Source organism: Dipodomys ordii, unplaced genomic scaffold, assembly GCF_000151885.1.
Source record: "Dipodomys ordii isolate 6190 unplaced genomic scaffold, Dord_2.0 Scaffold139, whole genome shotgun sequence".
Lineage (NCBI taxonomy): Eukaryota > Metazoa > Chordata > Mammalia > Rodentia > Heteromyidae > Dipodomys > Dipodomys ordii.
Genome location: NW_012267355.1, coordinates 1,587,578 through 1,608,485, shown reverse-complemented (window position 1 = coordinate 1,608,485; position 20,908 = coordinate 1,587,578).

The window sequence follows — 20,908 nt, the reverse complement described above, 5'->3', positions numbered from 1 at the left end:
CAATGCTTTACTTCATTTTATCCTTATGCAAAAGAGATTATTATAAAATCAGGCATGCATATATATACATATATAGTGTGTATTTTATTAGTGTGTATTACTTTTACACAGAGATTTCATTGTGATGTTTCCACATATGTGCACATTGTGTTCTGACTAATATCATCTCCTCTATTACCATCCTACCCCTCTTTCTTTCTTGAAACATTTCTATTTTCATATAGTATGTGTAGAATACTTTGATCATGTTCATCCTCCATACTCTCTCTTTTCTTCTTCCCCTCTCCCAAATTTTGATATTTAAAAAACATACATATGATGTTTTTAGTTATATCTCTAATTTGATATCCCCAAACTAGCATTCCCATATTAATTCATTGTCATTTAGTTTCTGCCTAACATGCTGATTCTTCAGTTATCACAAATTCAACCCCTACCCTAATATTTAAAACACCAGGGTTATGTTTTAAATTTTCAATCAATGTGTTCATTATGATGTAATTAACCAAAAGCATGAGACCTAAACATTGATGCCTCTATACTCTGATGACAAATTCTGCCACAAAATTGCAATTGGAGCAATAGGGTACTGGATATGAAGCATGTATACATGGAATGCTATTAGCCAGCCTTCTTTAGAAAGAAGAAAGAATCTACCAACAGTAGTCATCGAAGGACCATCCAGGAATTGATTATAAGTTTCTGTTGTCATCAAGTTATCCATTGAAATTATACTCTACAGTTAGAAGAGTAAATCTCACATCCACATTTTTTCATTCACTTGGAATTACAAAGACAAGACTAGTTTTGGAATGCTTTTCGTTGTATTGTATACCAATTAAATATGGGGGCCGGGAAGGAGGCTCAGTGGTAGAGTGCTTGCCTCGCATGCATGAGACCCTGGGTGAACCCTCAGCACCACATAAGCAGAAAAAAGCTGAAAGTGGTGCTGTGGCTCAAGTGGTGGAGCACTAGTCTTGAACAAAAGAAGCTCAAGGACAGCACCCAGGCCCTGCGTTCAAGTCCCACAACTGGCAACAAAGAAGAAGAAGAAAATGTGTTCCTTTTTCAGAAGATTGTCCTACTTAGATTAAAATAATAAGACTGGAATATTCTAAAACACTTAATACTTGGAAATATTTTTGTTGTTTGTATGTTTTATTCTGGTCCTGAGGCTTAAACTCAAGTGTGCATACTTTTCCTTAGTAATTTTGTTCAAAATTGTCACTCTACTGTTTGAGCCATACCTCCAATTCTGGCTTTTTGGTGGTTATTAAAGATAAGAAGCTCACACACTTTTCTGCTCAGGCTGGTTTTGAATCCAGATACTCAGATCTCAGCCTCCATAAGATTACAGGTGTGAGACAGTAGTGACCAGCTTATTTAGAAATTTTAAGTATCCCATGAAATTTGTAACCTTAAGCAAACACACTTTGAATAAACTCACCTAAGAGATTATTTCACTTGTACAATACAATGTATGGTGTCATTTGTTGTGGTTAATTTTCAGTCTTTCAAACTGAAAAGGCATTAATAGGATGGGGAAAGACTTCATTGAAAGCCTAGAAAACGTTTTAATTGACTTGTTATGCAAATTATTAGTCAAATTACACTCCTTACTAAGCCTTAAGACATGAGGCATACTGTTTGGTATTTTTCATGTACTATTTTAGTCTCACTAACAACCCGAAAGTAGAATTCTGTTTTATCACTGATGACAGGCTCAACAGAGATTTGAGTAATTTATTTGAGTTTTCACATTTGTAATTTGTTTGAGTTTTGGTGATATAGACAAAAGGTAATAATTTTATATGAAAGAATAAGCTAGAGCCCAGCACCAGTGGCTCATACCTGTAATCCTAGCTGCTCAGGAGACTGAGATTTGCAGATCATGATTCAAAACCAGATGGAACAGGAAAGTCTGAGAGACTCTTCTCTCCAATTAACTACTAGAAAACTGGAAATGGCTCTGTGGCTCAAGGTACTAGAGCACTAGCCTTGAGCAAAAAAGCTCAGAGACAGTGCCCAGGCCCTAATTTAAGCCACACAACACGCAGTTGTGACACACACACACACACACACAATCCGTCTTGCCAAGCATAGTGGTATACATTTGTAATCCTAGCACTGGGGAAGTTGAGGCAAGAATATCTACAGTTTGGGTTAAAAACCAAAACCAAGTTCCTCCTTAGCAAAGGAAAAGCTATGAATTTATTAGGTAGGAGCAACCTTTTCTTTCACAGAGTCTCTACAGTGTATATATAGAAAAGATACAAAAAAATTAAAACAATGTTACACTAAAAAAAACAATACAATGCATGGAACTACTCTTCAATTTTCCTTCATGGAATATTATACATATTTTCTCTCTAGGTTATCTTGCACATTTTATCACTCATGTATAATTTTAGTAAATCCACTTATATAAGCAACTAATATTTATTTTAAATTATTCTATTATTTTGTAAAATTATGCTTACTAAACCATAACCTTTGTCTTTCCTTACAAGAGCAATATACTATATGTATATTCTGAGTTACTTTAATAATTTTAAGCCTCAGTTATACCATAGAATTATCTGTGTATATTCCCAGGTTGTGAAAATATTAAAACTTATCATTTTTCTTTTTACTAACTTCAGCATTTTGTTTAATGACCTCATTTTTTAAAGTTCAATTTAATATAATAAATTATCTCTATGTAATTGCTGAACAGTGTTGGATTGTAGTTACTGATGAAGAATAATAATTGAACAGCTGTGTAAGTTTTTAATTTTCATACTAGTTTTGTAAAGGAAATGACTGGAAGCAGGAAAGAATCCACTTTCTGGAAACTAAGAAGACTTAGAAAGAATCAGAGTAGAAGGACCAACCATGAGCCAAGCAGAACTCTGTATCCCAGCACAGTCTGCAAAAAGAAAAATGGAAAAGAAAAGAAAGATGGCAACAAACACCCAAATTATGACCCTCTGGGGTTGCTACTGATCAGGATGGTACTTATAAATGGATTTGTTGAATGGAAATCCCTGTGCACAACTACTTAACGATAAAAAATATAGCTAAAAAAAGACCCTATGTATGGCCAAGGTAACCAAAACATAAGAAGAAATTAGAGTCTCCTATAATTTGCATAGAATTTTTGTGAAATAATTATTAAGAGACTATCTGTGGGATTAAGTTCTTTGAGGTTATATCAGCCTCATATAACCTACTTTACTGGCCAGCCACTGAAATTGTTTATTTGAGAACCAGAGATACATACCAATCTGGGATAGCAGATAAGCATTATTTTGTTTTACCTGTTGTCCCATAACATACCATTTGCTCATGTGAAGTAATCACTTCAAAACCTTTTGGGAGATTCTCAGAATTGTGAGAACATCACATTCTTAGCACATTTTCATCGCCTTTCAAAAAACTCTGATTATCATTAGCAGACATTCTCTTTCTCTCTCCATCCAGCTAGCTCAGGAAAACTAGAAATATATGTTAACTCAAATTTGCTGGTTCTGGACACTAAGCAATTGGAATAATACAGCATGTGACATTTTATTATTTTTTTAATATATTTTTATTGTAAAGATATTGTACAGCGGGATTACAGTATAAGTAAGGTAATGAGTATTGAACATTGTTACCCCCTCCTCTGTTTTTCCCCTACCATCCCACCCTATCCCACCTCCCCCACTCCACCCTCCCCCACAAAGTTGTAAAGCTCTACCTAGTATGGCATGAAGTCATACTTTTTTTGTACGTTTTTATTGTAAAAATGCTGTACAGAGGGGTTACAATGACATGAGCAAGGTCATGAGTACATTTCCTATTGAGCATTATTGCCTCTTCCTTTGTTTTTCCCCTACCATCCCTTCCCTCCCACCTCCACAACTCCCCCTAATCTGAACCCACTAAAGTTGTAGACTTCGTTTTCAACACAGTGTTTTGTAGATCTCATTGTTACAATGGGTCAACCTGTATCCTTATTTAAGTGTTTTGTCTTTTCCCTTCCCCTCCCCGAATTAGGGAATTGTATATCTTCATTGTATATATCTTATTTGAAGTAGTTATTAATTTAACACGAGACCTGTCGAACTTTTAGATTTCTTCCACAGCACAGAAATTTCAGTTTCAATTGAGCATAAATCTTTGAATGAGATTGGTTTGGTTTTGGAGCTAGAAACATGTGCAGAAACGCAGAGAGGAGAAGAGAACTACAGAAAGAAATAGTTCAGCCACATGCATGGCATTCATAAATTGATTTGTTGAGTGGTAACTCTTTGTACAGCCACTTAAAGATAATGAAAGTAAAATAAGAAAAAGAATGTCTCTTACCAGAGTTGGAACTGAAAGCAACCTAACTGTATTGAATCAAATCATTATCACATGGTTTATATAATGTGGGTTTTGAAAATATTTTATTTATCTTTTTGCTTTTTCTCTCTTTTTGTCTGTTTAGGGTTTGAACTCCCGGTTTGAGTGCTGCCCCTAAGTTTCTTTGCTCAAGGATAGCACCTTACAACTTTGAGACACAGCACCACTTGCAGTTTTCTGGTGGTTAATTGGAGGCAAGAGTCTCACATATTTTCCTGCCCCGACTGGCTTCAAACCTTGATCTTGAGTAGCTAGGATTATAGGCATGAACCACCAAGCTGGGCTAATGTTTTATTTATCTTTAGGCTTCTGCAATTGCTTTGAAATGAGCAAAGCTTTTAGTTCTTTTCAGTTTATGGTTTGTATTTGCCTAAAAGAATGGATTTTTTTCTTTCTATTCTATAATCTGAAGAACAAAAACTACATATCAAGCTAATAAGAGTTTTATAACACAATTTGCCATATTATTCTTATAAAAAGTGTTATAAAAGTTACCCATAAACCTCACCTGACCATTGTCACCTAATCTTCAGTTTAATAGGTCACTTGTTGTGTAAAAAAATAAAAATAAAGATTAAAAAGAGAATAGACAGTATAATAAAAACCGCCTGCTAACCTGTGTTGTTCAAACCATCAGTTTTTCAGCACTGAGTGGAATCATGCAGAATGCTTACTTAAAAAATGAGAATGAACAATGATTATGGTAATTAAGTAAACAAGTTTAAATTTTCAGCATTGTCAGGATTGACAAATGGGTTCTTTAGTTTCCAGATGGAATGAATACAACAGAGAACACGCCATCTCAACCAGCACCCACCATGATTCTGTGACCCATTCAGCCTCTGCTCAAGTCTATGTTCCTAAGGTAAAACAACTATGTATCAAATGATTCAGAAGTTTCTAAAAATGTCTTTAAATTTTCTTAAACTTTACCTAACCCATACCCTGAATTTTTTTCTATCCCTCATGTTTATTTTGTCTTTGATTTCCTTTATAGCTTCTGGTATTACAGAATTTTACTTTATTTCTTCCGCCTGCAACTTCTCTTTCCAAAAACAACGATTAGGATCTCTAGTGTATTATGTGATATGTTTAGATTTTCCTACCTCTGATGACTGTACTATAGAGCAGGTATTATGCTCAGAGTTTATATTTCAAAATTATATTCCCTCTGCAGAGAATACCTGCCTCAACATATACTCCTGATTATTTATGTAGTGTACATTCTAACTGAATTCCTATTTCACTACTAAAGGTAGAGCTTGAGATATCTAAGTTCTGTGCAACCGGTGGGCCCCAGTAAGTATGCATAAATGATGTGATACAAAATCAAATGTTAAGTATTAAGTCAGGTAGTTTCATATTTAATATACTCTTAAAATTTAACTATGTTAATATTTTAATCATTACTTAAATTTTATATTAAGAAATATACATTGTTCTGCTTCCTGATGGAATTTTTCCTTTTATCATCACTTCTGCTTCAAATACATGCTGTTAGAAGTGCAACCCTCTACTTAAACAGGTTAGGAATATACTAGTTCGGCACAGAATAAAACATTTTGTTTTTTGTTTGTTTTTTTTTTTGTCAGTCATGGGGCTTGAGCACTGTCCCTCAGCTCTTCAGGTCAAGGCTACAGCACCACTTCCAGAATAAAGAATTTTTTAAAAGGAAAAGTGTATATATGTGTGTGTACATATGCATATATGTGTATATACTTATTACTCATATACATGTGTGTATATATGCATAAGTATATGAAGAACTAGAAAATCTGATGTGTTTAAGAAAGTTAAATAACTGAATATCCCTTATAACAAAACTTGGGTAAAAATTAAAGAACAATCATCCACAGCAAGGATTTCTACCCTTCAGACTCAGCCTCGGTTTTCCTCTAATCTTTCCATCAAGATTGGGAGCTTCTCATAACAAGGACATAATGGAGATAGAAAAGATGTACCCAGGACAACTCAACCATCTGACACTCAAAGCTTGAAAGGGCTCTGATGCATATAAGATTTTTAATTTTCAACACATAGCTTTTATTTATTTTGTGGTGGGAGCTTTTGAGGTTTGAACCTAGGGCCTTGGGCATTCTAAGCAAGGACTCTACAACTGAGCTACATCTGAATACTCCTGAAAAAAATCTTTTAATATTGAGTTCAGCTGACAGCAGTGCACAGCAAGGGAAGATCTTTTGTTTGGAAAGCTGGGAAGGAATCCAATATTGGTTATTCAGATTCCAATCTTACCTTTTTCTGTTTTTCTGGAGGGTCACCTCCCTACTGTCTCTAGGTGTATAATGTGAATGTTAGTGATTTAATCATCACTTCTGAGGTTAGCAACTTTTTTTTTAATTGTGAAAATACTGGACAGAGGGGTTACAATTACAAGAAACTTTCTTAATGTCCTCTCTCTCTCCACAGGTTCCAAGTCTGAGTCCTTCTTGAGTCTCTTTAGAAGTTTCTGCAAGGGCTCTATAACTTTGTATAGGCTATAATTTTATTTTATTGGTCAGCTCTAGGGCTTGAACTCTGGGCATGGTCACTGTCCCTCAGCTCTTCAGCTCAAGGCTAGAACTCTACCACTTGAGTCACAACCCACTTCTGGCTTTTTTTCTGCTTATGTGGCGCTGCAGAATTGAACCCAGGGCCTCATGCATGCAAGGCAAGCACTCTACCACTGAGCCACCTTCCCAACCCCTATAAGAATTTTTAAGATATGGTTTAGTTTCATTGTTCTTTTCTTTTTGAAATACCAGTATAATTACATTTAATCTTGTTTATTTATCTTGGTAATTTGTATCACTATTTTAATCACCTTCAATTTTATAGGCTTATGTTTACAAAAATGTTAATAGAAATGTGTAGAAATCAGAAGTCTGAATCTAAGAGGAACAACAGAGAATCATCAGATGCCAAACAAGACAAGTGATAAGAACAACCACTATATCCATTAGTTCAACACATTTTCCTAGTATATTTGAGAGCATAACCATGCATGTCCAAAATGTGATTTGGATATCATGTTATATGGTTACACATATGCACTGATTTATTCTCAATGCTCTAAAGTTTAGCTGTACAAAGGTTCTTTTTGTTATTATTGTCCCTTTTCTGGAATTTTCTTAGTTTCATTTGAAAGAACTATACAAGATATTTGACTTCTCAAGCGTAATATGTATCCATACTGTTTGTTGTCAGCCACCACTCTTAATATTTCTCTGGAACTTAGTTATACATAAAAATCTTAGCTATTTACATAAAAATTGTATATATTTAATGTATCCTGCATGATGTGTTCATATACACTGTGAAATGATCACCACACTCAAGCTAATTAACATGTCTACCTACATAGTTAACCTATGTGTCTGTCTGTTTGTATGTGAGGATGAATGTATGTGATGTTTTAGTTTAAGATATATCATAGCAAATATCAAGTATAAAACACAGAACTAGTATATTTATCTCCATACAAACATACTTCTAAGGTCTCTCCAAATAGATCTTCATTTCAGTAGTGAAGATTTGTGGTTGCAGCTTTGGAATCTATTTAGTTACTCCTTTTCTTAAAAAAAAAAGCCTACTCTGAGATTCACTAGAACTGGAGAATTCAACCTTTCCCTACTCCTAATCAAATAGACTCAGCTCTATGATACCATGGTAGCTGAAAACCTACAGGAAATTTCTGAGCAAAGAAAGTCTTTGGATTTTCTTTGGAATTTTCATTGTGAACAAATGTGAGCCTAGAATATCTAGAAGTCTGACAATGGATGTCCTACAGAAGACATGCTCTAAACAGCAGGATATGAGCTTCGAATGAAGCCAAGCTTTTCTATTGCAGGAAGCAATTGAGTCGTTTTCCATCATCCATTAACTCTTTCTCTCTTTCTCTCTCTCTCTCTTTTTCTTTCTTTCTTTCTTTCTTTCCTTTCTTTCTTTCTTTCTTTCTTTCTTTCTTTCTTTCTTTCTTTCTTTCTTTCTTTCTTTCTTTCTTTCTTTCTTTCTATTGTGAAAGTACCATATCGAGGGGTTACAATTACATAAGCAAGGTAATGAGTACATTTCTTATCAAGCATTGTTGCCTCCTCCTTTGTTTCCCCTTCCCATCCATTCCCATCCTCCCCCTCCCACTCCCCGGGCCAAAGTCATCCATTAGTTCTTGATTGATTGTAGGGAATCCAGAGAGGACATTGGACAGGGCTTGAAGACATTTTGTCACATGTGGAGTTGTAACTGGATGGTGGTCAGAGTTGTGGCTAAACATCTGCCAATGCTCAGCATGACTCCACACAACACAGAATTACTGTGGCCAAAATGTTAGGAGTGCTGAGAGGCAGCAATTCTAGTTTAAGCTAGTTTGAGCTAAGTTATCCATCACTGGCTAAAGATTCAAAATACAAGGCCCTATAAGGAGAATTACTTATTTCTTTAATTTATTACATTAAAAAATAATAAATCGCCAGTGGCTCACGCTTTTCATCATCAACTACTTAGGAGGCTGGGATCTGAGGATCACGGGTTGAAACGAGCTCAAGCACTAAAGTCCATCAGACTCTTATCTTCAATAAACTATTAAAAAAAAAAAGCCAGAAGTGAGGCTGTGGCTTCAAATGGTCTTGAGCTAACATTGAACAAAAGAAGCTCAGGGACAGTGCACAGGCCTAGAATGAAAGCAATACAAAACAAAAGAGCCCACTCTGTTCCTATGAAAGTGTATTAATTAACATGGACATTTTGGCTTCATACAGATTCAATGAATAAAATTATTTTCATTCTGATACTTGATTTGATGTGTCTAAAAGTCTAATTCCATGATAGCTAGGATGCCATATGGAAAGCGCTGGTATGTCAAATGTTCTAAAGACTATGACAAATTTGGATTTCATTTACTGCCACATAGTCTCTGTCTTCATAGACCTCCATTTGCTCTGGATTCCTTACAGTTACTTGTACATACAGTACATTTTCATGCTAGATCCTTTGCACAAAGTCTTCTCTTTGCCCAGAATGCACTTTTTCCTAAGCATTGGAGAGCTGCTTTCTTTTCTGTAGAAAAAAAATTATTCTCTTATTATCCAATCTAAACTATTTTTTACTACCCTATTATTCTCAACCTTCATACCATGTCTTTATTTTACTCTTATTTACACTTATACCTGACCGAACTATATTATTTCATCTGTTATGTTCTGTCTCCACTAACTAGAAAGCAAGTTTAAGGTGAAAGAGGTTTTCTGTTGCTCACATTGTTATACCTAGAAGAGTACCAGGCACAAAATATGTGTGCCACAAATAAGTTTCCATAAAAAGGTTCTGTCCCTTATATTTCTCAAAACCTTTATTCATTTAGACCTTCATTTCAAATATTATGCCCAGATTTTCCATCACTGGAAACTAGTCTCAATCCATCAATCCTGACTATTGATTAGCTTTTTTAACCTCTAAAATGTGTTTTAATATTGCTTTGCAACATGACTGGTCTACAAATTTCTCCTTTGATAATTATGAAAATGATGTCTCTGGCTGAGCTATATTTGTAATTTAAAAAACTAATGAATTTGCAAGCTAATTTTTTACTGAATTTTCCTTTCCCTATGCATTATGAAATGAACAGTGGCTCAACTCAACCCCCTGCTAGGTCTGTTGTGTCAGTACACAGCTGACCTTCATTTGAAAAGAAAAAAAAATGTCCTTAGCTGTTAGGAACTTTACTATGAAAGCTACACTTCAGGAGTTTTCTTCAGTATTTATTTGAAGATGTAGCTCAGCTCATTCCTTTCCCCAACTCTCCTGTTTCAATTTCTCCCTTCAGATTATTTCCTTTATAAGTACCACCTAGTAAACCATGTGTACTTGAATCTTCCATTCTAATTTTGCATCTGGGAAAATATTCCTACTTAAACTCTTGACACAATGTCCACAAATACTAGGCCAGCAAAACCAATTCTAAAAAATTCTAGCCATATCATTATTAAATAGTTGGATGCAAATAGCTCACCTTCAGACATAATTTAAGATATCATCTATCTAACGTTGATACTCTTCTATAATGTAGCAGCAGGAAAGGTTGATTATCATGTGCAATTGTGAAGTTGTGTTTTGCAAACTGAAGCTTTTGTTTTCAACAAGTCTGCAACCCAAATGAATAATGTATTTAAATTAAGTGTATATTGTAGATATAGATGCTTGTATGCTACAGTATTAAAATGTATGAGTGTAATGACAATCCAGGAGAAATGAGAATATCAATTGCCTTTAATTTCTAATATCATCATCTAATGGAGAAATCCAAACTTCTTGGAGAAATAATTGATTCTAAGCCTGATATCAGATAATCTGGAGCATTTGGTAGTGCAGAAAGTAAAACAAGAATAGCACAAACAATTGCAGGATGATGTCTATGCCAGCAGAAGAATCAACTGGACAAAAGTATGGGAAACATTTGAGCAATAAAATAAACTAGTGTTAGATTACAATCTAAAGAATTCATAAATATCCCTGCACTTTTATAAAAACGGTAATTGCCTAAGAAAGCCTAAACAAAACAGCATATGTAAAAATCATATAAATATGAGAAATCAGATACCTGAGAAAGCACAGACAAACAACAGAGGAATTTTAAGCACTATAATGCAGATACTCTGTCTTCTGTATACAGTGGCTTCCTCCCAAATACACAGGAGGGAAAGAGAAGAAAGAGTAGTTTGTTGTGGGAAAATATGGCCCGCACTATAATAAAAGTTAACATCAACAGTAGTGATCTTTGACAGTATGTTAGCTTGATAGGATATGGTGAAAATGGCATTTAACTCTTGTGGTTTTCCTGTCCAACAGCTTTAATTCAGGATTGATGAGAAAAAAAAAAACAGATACATTCCGATGAAGAAATAGTCTACAAAACCTGTGACTTTTCAGCTGTCAAAGTCACCAAAAATGAGGTAAGTCCATGGAACATATAACCAAGAAAGCTGTGATATATAACCAAAAAGTAATGTGTTATCATGATGGGATCCTTAAAAGAAAAAAAAAATGGTGCTAGGTAAGATCTAGAAAATATGAACAAAGCATAGGTTTCAGTTGATAATCTATCCATTTGGGTTTATTAATTGTAATATATGAGCCATAGTAAACTAAGAGGCTAGCAAACAGGGAAGCTGGGCTTGATGCACACAGAGATTATCTGTGCTTTCCTCGTCACCTGTGCAGAAATCAGAAATAATAGAAATGAATGCTTTACACAAAGTTAAACTTTAAAAAAAAAAGTTAAACTTGTAATTACAACCACACAATTAGACATTTTGTTCATATAAATTCCACAGTGTTTTGGGATTATCTTTCACATTACCTACAATGGTCAAGAACAAAATGTTTATTATGATATGACAACAAATTCATAACATTTGGTGAATGTACAAACTTGCTGTTGATTTCTATTTGCATTTTGATGGGTGCTATAGGCAAAAGCATTTGTTAGGATAAAAAAATGAACATTTCTTGAGGCTTTGGTGTTTCATGACACATTACTTACTGTGGCTTAGCGGTCATTTGTTCCCTAAAATTTTAGGCATTAAAAAATCTTTCCTCTCAGTATTTTCACAATAAAAAATAAATAAAAATTAATAAAAAAACAAAATCTTTCTTCTATGTAAAATTATCACGAAATGTTGGAGCCTGGAACAAGTAGACTGTAATATTAGGGGAAAAGATTACTGGAGCATTTCCCTTGTAAAGAATTAGGGTTGATCTTAGGAATGAGTTAGGTCCCATGGACACCAGTTGCTGTAAACTAGCAAATATAACCCTGGAAGTGTTTTCAGCTTCCTGTCTCCCCATGTGATTCCTGTCACATGTCATTCTCTCTTGACCATGACATCTGTCACGGGTCCCTCACCAGAGTCTGAAACATTAAGGTTGTCAGATTTGGGGCTTTCAGCTTCCGAGACTGGGGGCTAAGCAAGCCTTTTCTTCTGGGATTATTCAGTCTCGGATGTTTCTTTCTAATGATTACTTCTAAGCCATTCTAAGGTCTCAGACCTGTTATACCTAGATTTCTCCCTGAAACATAAAAATTTCTGTATTTTAACACATTTTAGTGTCTACAAACCCATCACTAACTGGGTAAAGATAACTCTGTTTATAGTACCCACTACTCCATTCTTAGAACCTGGAACAGAAACAGCAAAGAGAGAATCCTCATTTAGTATAGATTGGATAAATGAATAATGATCTTTACCTAAAGGGATACAATTACTCATAACAGAATCAGGATGAAATATAAAGTATTTTTATCCATAAATCTCTATCATAGGATCATCTTTTAGGAAGTAAACTGTCAGTTGCTTTGAAATAATCTACTGTAGTTCACTAAATCAAATAGTTAAAATTCAATTAGACAGGCATTTAGACAAATTGGGAAAAGAGTTTCTTTTTAATTTTGTTTTAATGTGTTTCAAAGTACTATGACTTTTTTGTTGTTTTCATTAAGTGCTGTTTTAAAAATGTTTCTAGTTACTATTAAATGTTAAAATGTATATATATAGATATAGATACACATACCACACATACATACAGAGTTCACAGAAACTTTCTCCTTTCCTTCTGAAGGTTTTTATAGCACACTGTAGTTATTAATCAGTCGATCACTATTAAACAAATAGTCCTGAAAGCTTCTTCACCACTGAAGCCTAAGGTGGTGTTAGGGGTGACATGAATTCAGCCTTCTGTTCAGAAGGCTTGCTGGCTCCTTCAGGCATATGGCCTTGATAACTTCCATAAACATCTGTCTACCTTCTATCATGAACAACCAAATGATTCAGAAGAGGCTAGTCAGAGAATCTTCCAACACATCTGATTTGTCTGGAACCGTGTCAATGATGACAACATCTCCAAAGTTCAAGAATTTAGGGTAGTCTTTCAGCTTCTCACCAAAACCTGTGACCAATCTTTTCTTTCAGGTCAGAAATATAAACCAAATGGCAATCCAGTATCAGACCACAGTTTGTACTAACTTGGCCTTGATGGCTTAAAACAATCTTGTGAGCAGTGACACCAACATCTAACATTGGTTACCGCTGGCAATAGAGCCGTAACCACCATTTTTGACACATCCTTGACATTAAAGCCCATCCTGTCCCCAGAAAGAGATTCACTTGGAGCTTTGTGATGGAATTCAACAGACTTTAACTTCAGTCTTGACTGTTTAAAAAAATGGGAAAAATATATAGCATTTTAAGGAGGTAGTCATTTTAAAATTCCTATATGTTCCATCATTTTTAAGCTAATGACTATTCTAAAGTTATTTAAAATGAATAACCATAAAATTCTTTGCTTTAGAAATAAAAGACTCATTCATTATCAGGAAGGAAATGAGGAAGAGTAAGATTTGTTCTTTTTTACTTTTTCTCCCTACTTTATTTTTGGGTTTAGTCCTTTTCTTCAAGAGTCTTATTATGTTGTATTATATGGTATTATGTTATATCACATATACGCCACATATCATTTGAGGAAACACTTGCTTGGGTTTGCTCACGCCCTTTCCATCTTCAAATATCTCTTTTTTTTTCATTGTCCTTTGGATGTATTACAAATGAGCATGGACACTTTCTGAACTGTAACCCAGTGCCAAGGAGCAGTGGGTTACTCTGACCACAACATTGTTATAAACAAAACTCACACCGTCATTTTCCCTCAAATGACATCACAGGATTTTCTGTCCAAAGTATGAATATCTTTGGATGAGGGAGGCAACCAGAAGTGAAAATAGATGTAGGAAAATTATATCCTATACTTGGTAAGGGCTGCACTCAGCATGTTTTGAGCCAACAGCTGTCCCTTCGATGTAGTCACACATCTCTATGGATATTTAATGCCTGGGTTTCTAAATGCAACATACTTCGAGACAATTGACTCACAGCCCAATCCCGGTGAAATTCTATAGAAATAGACTTTTTCTTCAAATGTGATAGCTTATCACATGTTTGTTTTCAAAAATGTAATTAACGTTCATTCACTGTATCCTCTAGGTGTTTTATATCAAAAAGAAACACATCTTTCTACACTCTAGCGGCATCCTCTATAACTAAGAATGTTTATAGGTGCTTGGTAAAATGTGTCTCTTCAGGAGCAATAACATCAACTCAATCCTATCCCAGAAAAACACGAAAAGGGAGGATCAAGAAAAGAGAACATAATAGGATAAGCAGGAGTTCCAGGCTGTCTGCTGGCTCGCTTCATGGCATGGGAGCCTCACACTAAAACTCCAGCATCTTCACCCTTGAGTATGCCTGTGATTCAGTCTCCATCCACAGCACTGGAACACGCTGGTTCTACCTTTCCTATAAGCAACTGGGTGATCCTTAGGTTGCTGAATAATAGTCCTTGTTTTAGTAACAGAGGTTCTAGAAAACCAAAGTGTATGCTTTACATTCTCTTTCTACCTATAATGATGTTACATTGCAACCATATGCTCTTCAATGTGGATAGCTGTGAAGTACTTTGAAAATAGACAATATTTATTGACTATTGTAGGAAATAAAAAGTAAAAACTTCTTTTGATCTAAATTATAAACACATATGAAAACACATATAGGGTCGTGTGTGTGTGTGTGTGTGTGTGTGTGTGTGTGTGTGTGTGTACACAAACTTACCAAAGCATGGTTTATACAGGGGAAGATTGCAATGGTGTAACTCTTCTGAACAACAATATTAACAGTTTAATAAAATGATCTAGGAAGCTGAAAAATGTTTTTCATTCTTGAGGTCTAGAGATTCAGGAGCAGACAAATGAAGAGAAAGTATGGATAAATACAATCACAATATTCAATGTACATATGTGAAAATGGAACTAGGTAACCAGGGACTGGATAAGGTTGGGAGAAATGGGGGGAAATGAAAGAAGGAGTGATCATCAGAAATGACATTGATCAAGATGCATTGTATTCAGGAACTGCTTTTTTGAATGGCAACTTTACAACTACGTAATGATAATAAAAATTGTCTTGTGAAAACATTGAAATACCAACACTGCGTTCTATCAAATACAAAGATGCATTGTGTTTATAAACTGGGATGCTAAATTGAAACCCTTCCCGAATAAAATAATTTTAAATTTTCTTATGAGAAGATAGAATTAAATAACTGATAACATTTCCAGAAACATAAAAAAAACACTGAGGGAAAAATATGTCAAGTGATTTTTTTAGACTGCCCCCCCCCGTCATGTAGAGATTATGTTTTAATTCAAGCTGCCACAGCTTGCATACAAGTAATATATACATAATATGCGAAGAGCTTGAACAAAAGAACATTTTTTGTGCTGATTCTGGAACTTGAACACAGAACCTGGGCTCTGTCCCTGAGGATGCTCTACCAGTTGAGCCACAGCTCCACTTCTGGCTTTTTGTGGTTAATTGGAGATTTGGAGATAAGAATCTCATGGATTTTCTTGCTGGGGCTGGTTTGGAATAGTGATCCTCAGATCTCAGCCTCCTAAGTAGCCAGGATTACAGTTCTAATCTTGTAATGCTGGCAGAACTTGTATTTAATTGTGCCTGAATAGCTTAAAATCTTTCTTTTTTTCTTTATTCATAAGGAAAAACAGAAAAATCAAGATATTTGGATTGTCAACATTTAAAAAATGTCTTTTAATTCATAAAGAAGGGGATGTTATTTTAACAATTTTATCCCCTGCTCAGAATGCTGATTTAATAGCTGTTTGGTGTATTCGCTCCTGTGGGCACAGCATCTTTTAAATGCAATATCATTTAATAGATAGAATACTTGTAATACATACACATTTTTTGAGCTTTTAGAGCTACTGGAGGCTTTGTAAATAGCATATTCCTTTCATTTTAGGAAGGAAAAAAATCAAAGTCCCATAGTCCAGCCAGCTTGCTAGTGGACATTCTGGCATTGGATGCCAGAATGTATCTTAATGCCTAAGATACAATTTCCATTATAGTTTGAAATTTCAGCTTGTTACTCTATGATTAGCTTTTCAAATCTCAGACAATAAGGAGGATCATGAGAAATATGAATGACATAAGGACACACTTCAGGATTATTTACTCACTTGTTTTATTGTTCCTGTGTGAATGCTATTAAAAACATTTATTGAAAAATACACATCAACTCTGAAGAGAAACAACTGCCACACCAAGTAAAGAATGTTGTCATGTTCATGGGACGGAATTTAGTTTTTTAAAAGAGAAGACTTGGGGTTTAAGTTGACAAATAAAAATCAGAAAGTCACTCTATATATTTGAAATATAGAATGAGAAGTTTATTTTGAGTGCGACAATTAAAATCATATTCAAATTATAACAATTTTTGATTCACCTGTACCTCCTTTGGCAAGAGCCCCAGTTTTACCCCCACATCACAAAATATTCCTCAGGCCTCCAGGCTCCTCTACGGTAGCCTGTTGAATTTCTACTCTTCCTTGATGACCAGCTAATATAGCCAGATTGGGAACTCAGGTGTACTTCAATAAGGTAAATGTATACAATGGCTGGTCTTTTCTCAGCCTCTCTTTATGATTAAATTCTCTAGTTCCAAGAATCTCACCTTTGGTGAAAGTTGAGATCAGCTCAGATACCTAGTTTATGCCATATGCGACAAGAATTACCCACCAAGCTGAAATTCTGTTTGACCTAAATAAAAGAAGCCAAGTGAACTGTAAGGCAAAAAAAAAGTCTCTGTAATAGCAGCTGCTCCTTCTGAACTCTCCAAGTTCACAGGGGAGGTCCACAATGAAAAGAAATGTTTTGAGCTTTAAATATGACAGATGTTAAAGAATAGGTCTTTAAATGTCCTGCTCTCCATTTTTCAGGCTTACCCCAAATCATAGGTCTGTGTAGATTTCAACATGAAGTATGCATTATCTTCAAAGCCAAGAGGAAGGCAAGTGAAAGTGGGCAGTCCTGCGTTTGGGCTGAATCGATCTTCTGCATATGAGATACTTGGGGGAATTCTTTGAATGGACATCATCACGATTTTCAGGATGTTTTAATATAGAAAATCTTAATCTCAAGGAGAAAGGGCACAATTCAATTTCTCTTGTACTGGGAGGTCTCAGTGCCTTTCAGGTAAAATTCTGGCCACAAATACTATTTGACAAAGGACACTGCCAAAACATGTTTCACTGATGGACTTTGCAGGCATTACAGTTTTTACCAAGCAAAGCCCGGTGGTAACACTTTGTGGGCAAAACTGTCACCATTATTTTTTCAATAGTATGGGTTCACTTTGGTAACCTTCACAGTATTGCTAACTTTTCCATTACAGTGATCTGTGATCATTTGTACTTGTGTTTGGGGTGCCACAAATTCCATCTGTATAACATGACAAACAATAGAGAAAAGTTGTGGGCATTTTGACTGCCTAACTGAACAGCTATTTTCCTCCTCTTTCATTCCTTATCCTTAAGCTTCCTGATTCCTAGCTACAGAAAAATATTGAAAGAATAACACGTCTTTCATTTTAAATCAAAAGACAAAAATCTAAACCTCAGTGAGGGAGGAACAATAGGGCAAAAGCTGGCCTCTTACACCAAACAACCAAACTTCAAACGTGGATGAAGAATAGAAAGGAATTAAAAGTGCTATACACATGAATGATCAGGGAATGAAGAGCCTGTGATAATACCAATTACAATTACCAATATACAAAAGCAACTCTATTCCAAAGCCAAGGCCCATCTCTTCATTCCTATGATGAATGAGGGATGTGAGGATACACATGGCAACTAAAGAGATTGAATGGAGACAGGCAATAGAGTTAATGTGTTTTTCCACCTGCTTATATACGGTCCATTTTGTAACCCGTCCATTAAGGAATCATTATGAATTTCATGTCTCATTATTTAAGGTTTAATTTAAGTATGGTAACATGATATCTGGCACAGGTAGTAACTCCTTCAATGGACCTAGGCAGAGTAAGTTGAAAATATTCTGGAAAGGATTTAGCACACATAAATCTTAGCCTTCTTAATTGTTAGGAAGAGATCAAAGTACTAACATACACAGGCATTTGGAAAGGGGTTGATTCCAACCCTCATGCATGACTTTGAGGAACCCCAGGACTTCAGCAAGTGAAGCAACCATGGTCTTGGTGGGAATAGTAAGGTCTTAGAGTAAGAAGTGAAGCTATCCTTGGTGCAATCCCACTGTAAAACTTTCAGGGATGTAGCCTTACATTCTATGGTTGAAAGTCGTTTTGTTGCAAGTGAGCCTACTAGTAAGGATGGTGGGTACAATGTTAAAACAGATAGTACAAAAGTTTTGGGAAGGTAGTTACAGGGTACAGGGTTCGAGTGGAACTAAATCCAATTCTAAAATACATTCTACTCTGGGTAAAATTCTTTCAACCGCATCATAAGCTACAAAGAAAACTTTTATGAGAGAAACAGTCCATTGATGATGGAAACTTTATTGTCTTATTTTAGGAAATGGTCACAGTGCCCTAGAGCTTAGCCACCATCTCTGATCTAGTCAGGGGCCACTTGAGTAACAACACTGTTTCTCAGGGAAAGCTGGTCAGGCATGGAAACCTCATATGACTTCTGTCATTTTTAGCACTGCTATTATTAATTGATATATGTATATTGCTTTTTAAACAAACTGCTATTGTATGCTTAATAGACTACTGTACAGTGTAAATATAACATTTATATACACTAAGAAGCCAAAAATGTTGCAATTTGCTTTATTATAATTGTGTGGAACCAATCTGAGAGCATCTGTGGCATAAATCTGTATGCATTGGCCACACGACTATGTGTATGTGTGTACATGTTTGCATATGTGTATATATATACATATATATATCTCCTGTAAGAGAGATTTTGTGTTTTTTTCTGAAGAATTTGTATTCTTACTCAAAAACGGTAGTATTTGCAAAGCTGATACTAGTTGTCAAAAATAGTTTCTATCACCAGTAAACACGATTTGTTTGTTTAGCTTCTTAAACTTTAAACAGTTTTTCACCACTGTAGTCTTGTTTTTTGTTAATGACCAAAATAGTAAAATATGTAATCTAAAGCTAAAGCTCATGTTACTATTTAAAAGTAGCTTAAATGTGCTACAGGCATGAGGTCTTAAGTTCTTCTGCTGTTCAAACATCAGTGCACTAATTTACAGTACTGACACCCAGGGTGACAGCAATCATCCCTGACATGATGATGGTTGTCAGACATACAGTAGTGAAATTATACTGACCAGTCCTTGTCCTTGTCTTCATATTGCATTTACCAATGTGTACATAAGTATTCCAATAGTTCATTCGCAAAACCACTAACCCCCCTGAGCACCTGCCCACAGAGCTGCATGCATGGAGAAGTAGATACATAAACAGAGAAGGAATGTGAATTATTCCTAGGCATTTAAGTTTTTCACTGTTAAGAAGTAGGAAATTGGGGTACAGCCATGCAGGAGAGAGGGCAGTGTGAATTTAGAGGCAGGTTCAAGTGACCCAATTACAAGCCAAGGAATGCTTAGGAATATCAGAATCTCAGAAAAAAATGAGGAAAGATTGTTCCATAAAGCCTTTGGAAGATATATGACTATGATAAAACCTTGATTTGGGACTTCTAGATTCCAGAAGAATCTAGAAGGCTTTTTTTTTAAGTTACCTGGTGTCCTGCAGGCCTAGCAAATGAATTCACACTGCTCAGTATTTGTAAAAGAGAAATAAGAGCATATGTCCACACAAAAACTCACACCTAATGCATAATAACTTCAGGTATAATAGCCCAAACTGGAAACATTCAGTGGGCTACAAACTGGTGAATGGGTTGAACAAGCATTGGATTAATACTAATAAATTTACAATGAGTCACTTCTTAAGACAAACAACAACAATCAATCTTGAAATCACTATCATGAGTAAAAAGTGCTACAAATTAAATATGCATGCTGTATTTTCCATTTAAGTATAGTCTTAAACAATTCAAAATTATCTATCATAATAGAAAACAGATGAGTGGTGTCCTGGGAATTCACAGGGAGGCTAAAGAAAGATGGGAGGAAATACAAAGGGATCTGAAGAAATTTGTGTGGGTGATGGAAAAAGTTCATTATCTTGATTTGTGGTGATGGTTTCATGGCTGTGTACATATGTCAGAGCTCATTAAATCATACACTTTACAATGTGCTGTTCATTGTATATCAATTATACTTCAACAAAGTTGAAAAAAAATGAACTCACTGGGATGGATTCCATGAGAAAGGAAAACCCTAATATATTGGGGCGGGGGGAGCATTTAATCCAGGCTACTGTTAGGTGCATAAAAATGTGGCCTAGAGAAGACATCAGGCATTAACACTGAAGCAGAAATAATCTTATCTGCAAACGTGGAAATTGTTAGCTGGAAGATATCCTAGAACAAAGACACAGAGGCAAAGAACTCCAGAAGATTTCCCTAAGCTGCAGCATTTCCTGCAGGCTGTGGAAAAGCAGGTAAGGAGAGAGGTCTCTGCGATGTAGTTAAAGAGGACAACAGGAAGGAGAGAGAAGACCACATTCCATTCCAGTGAGT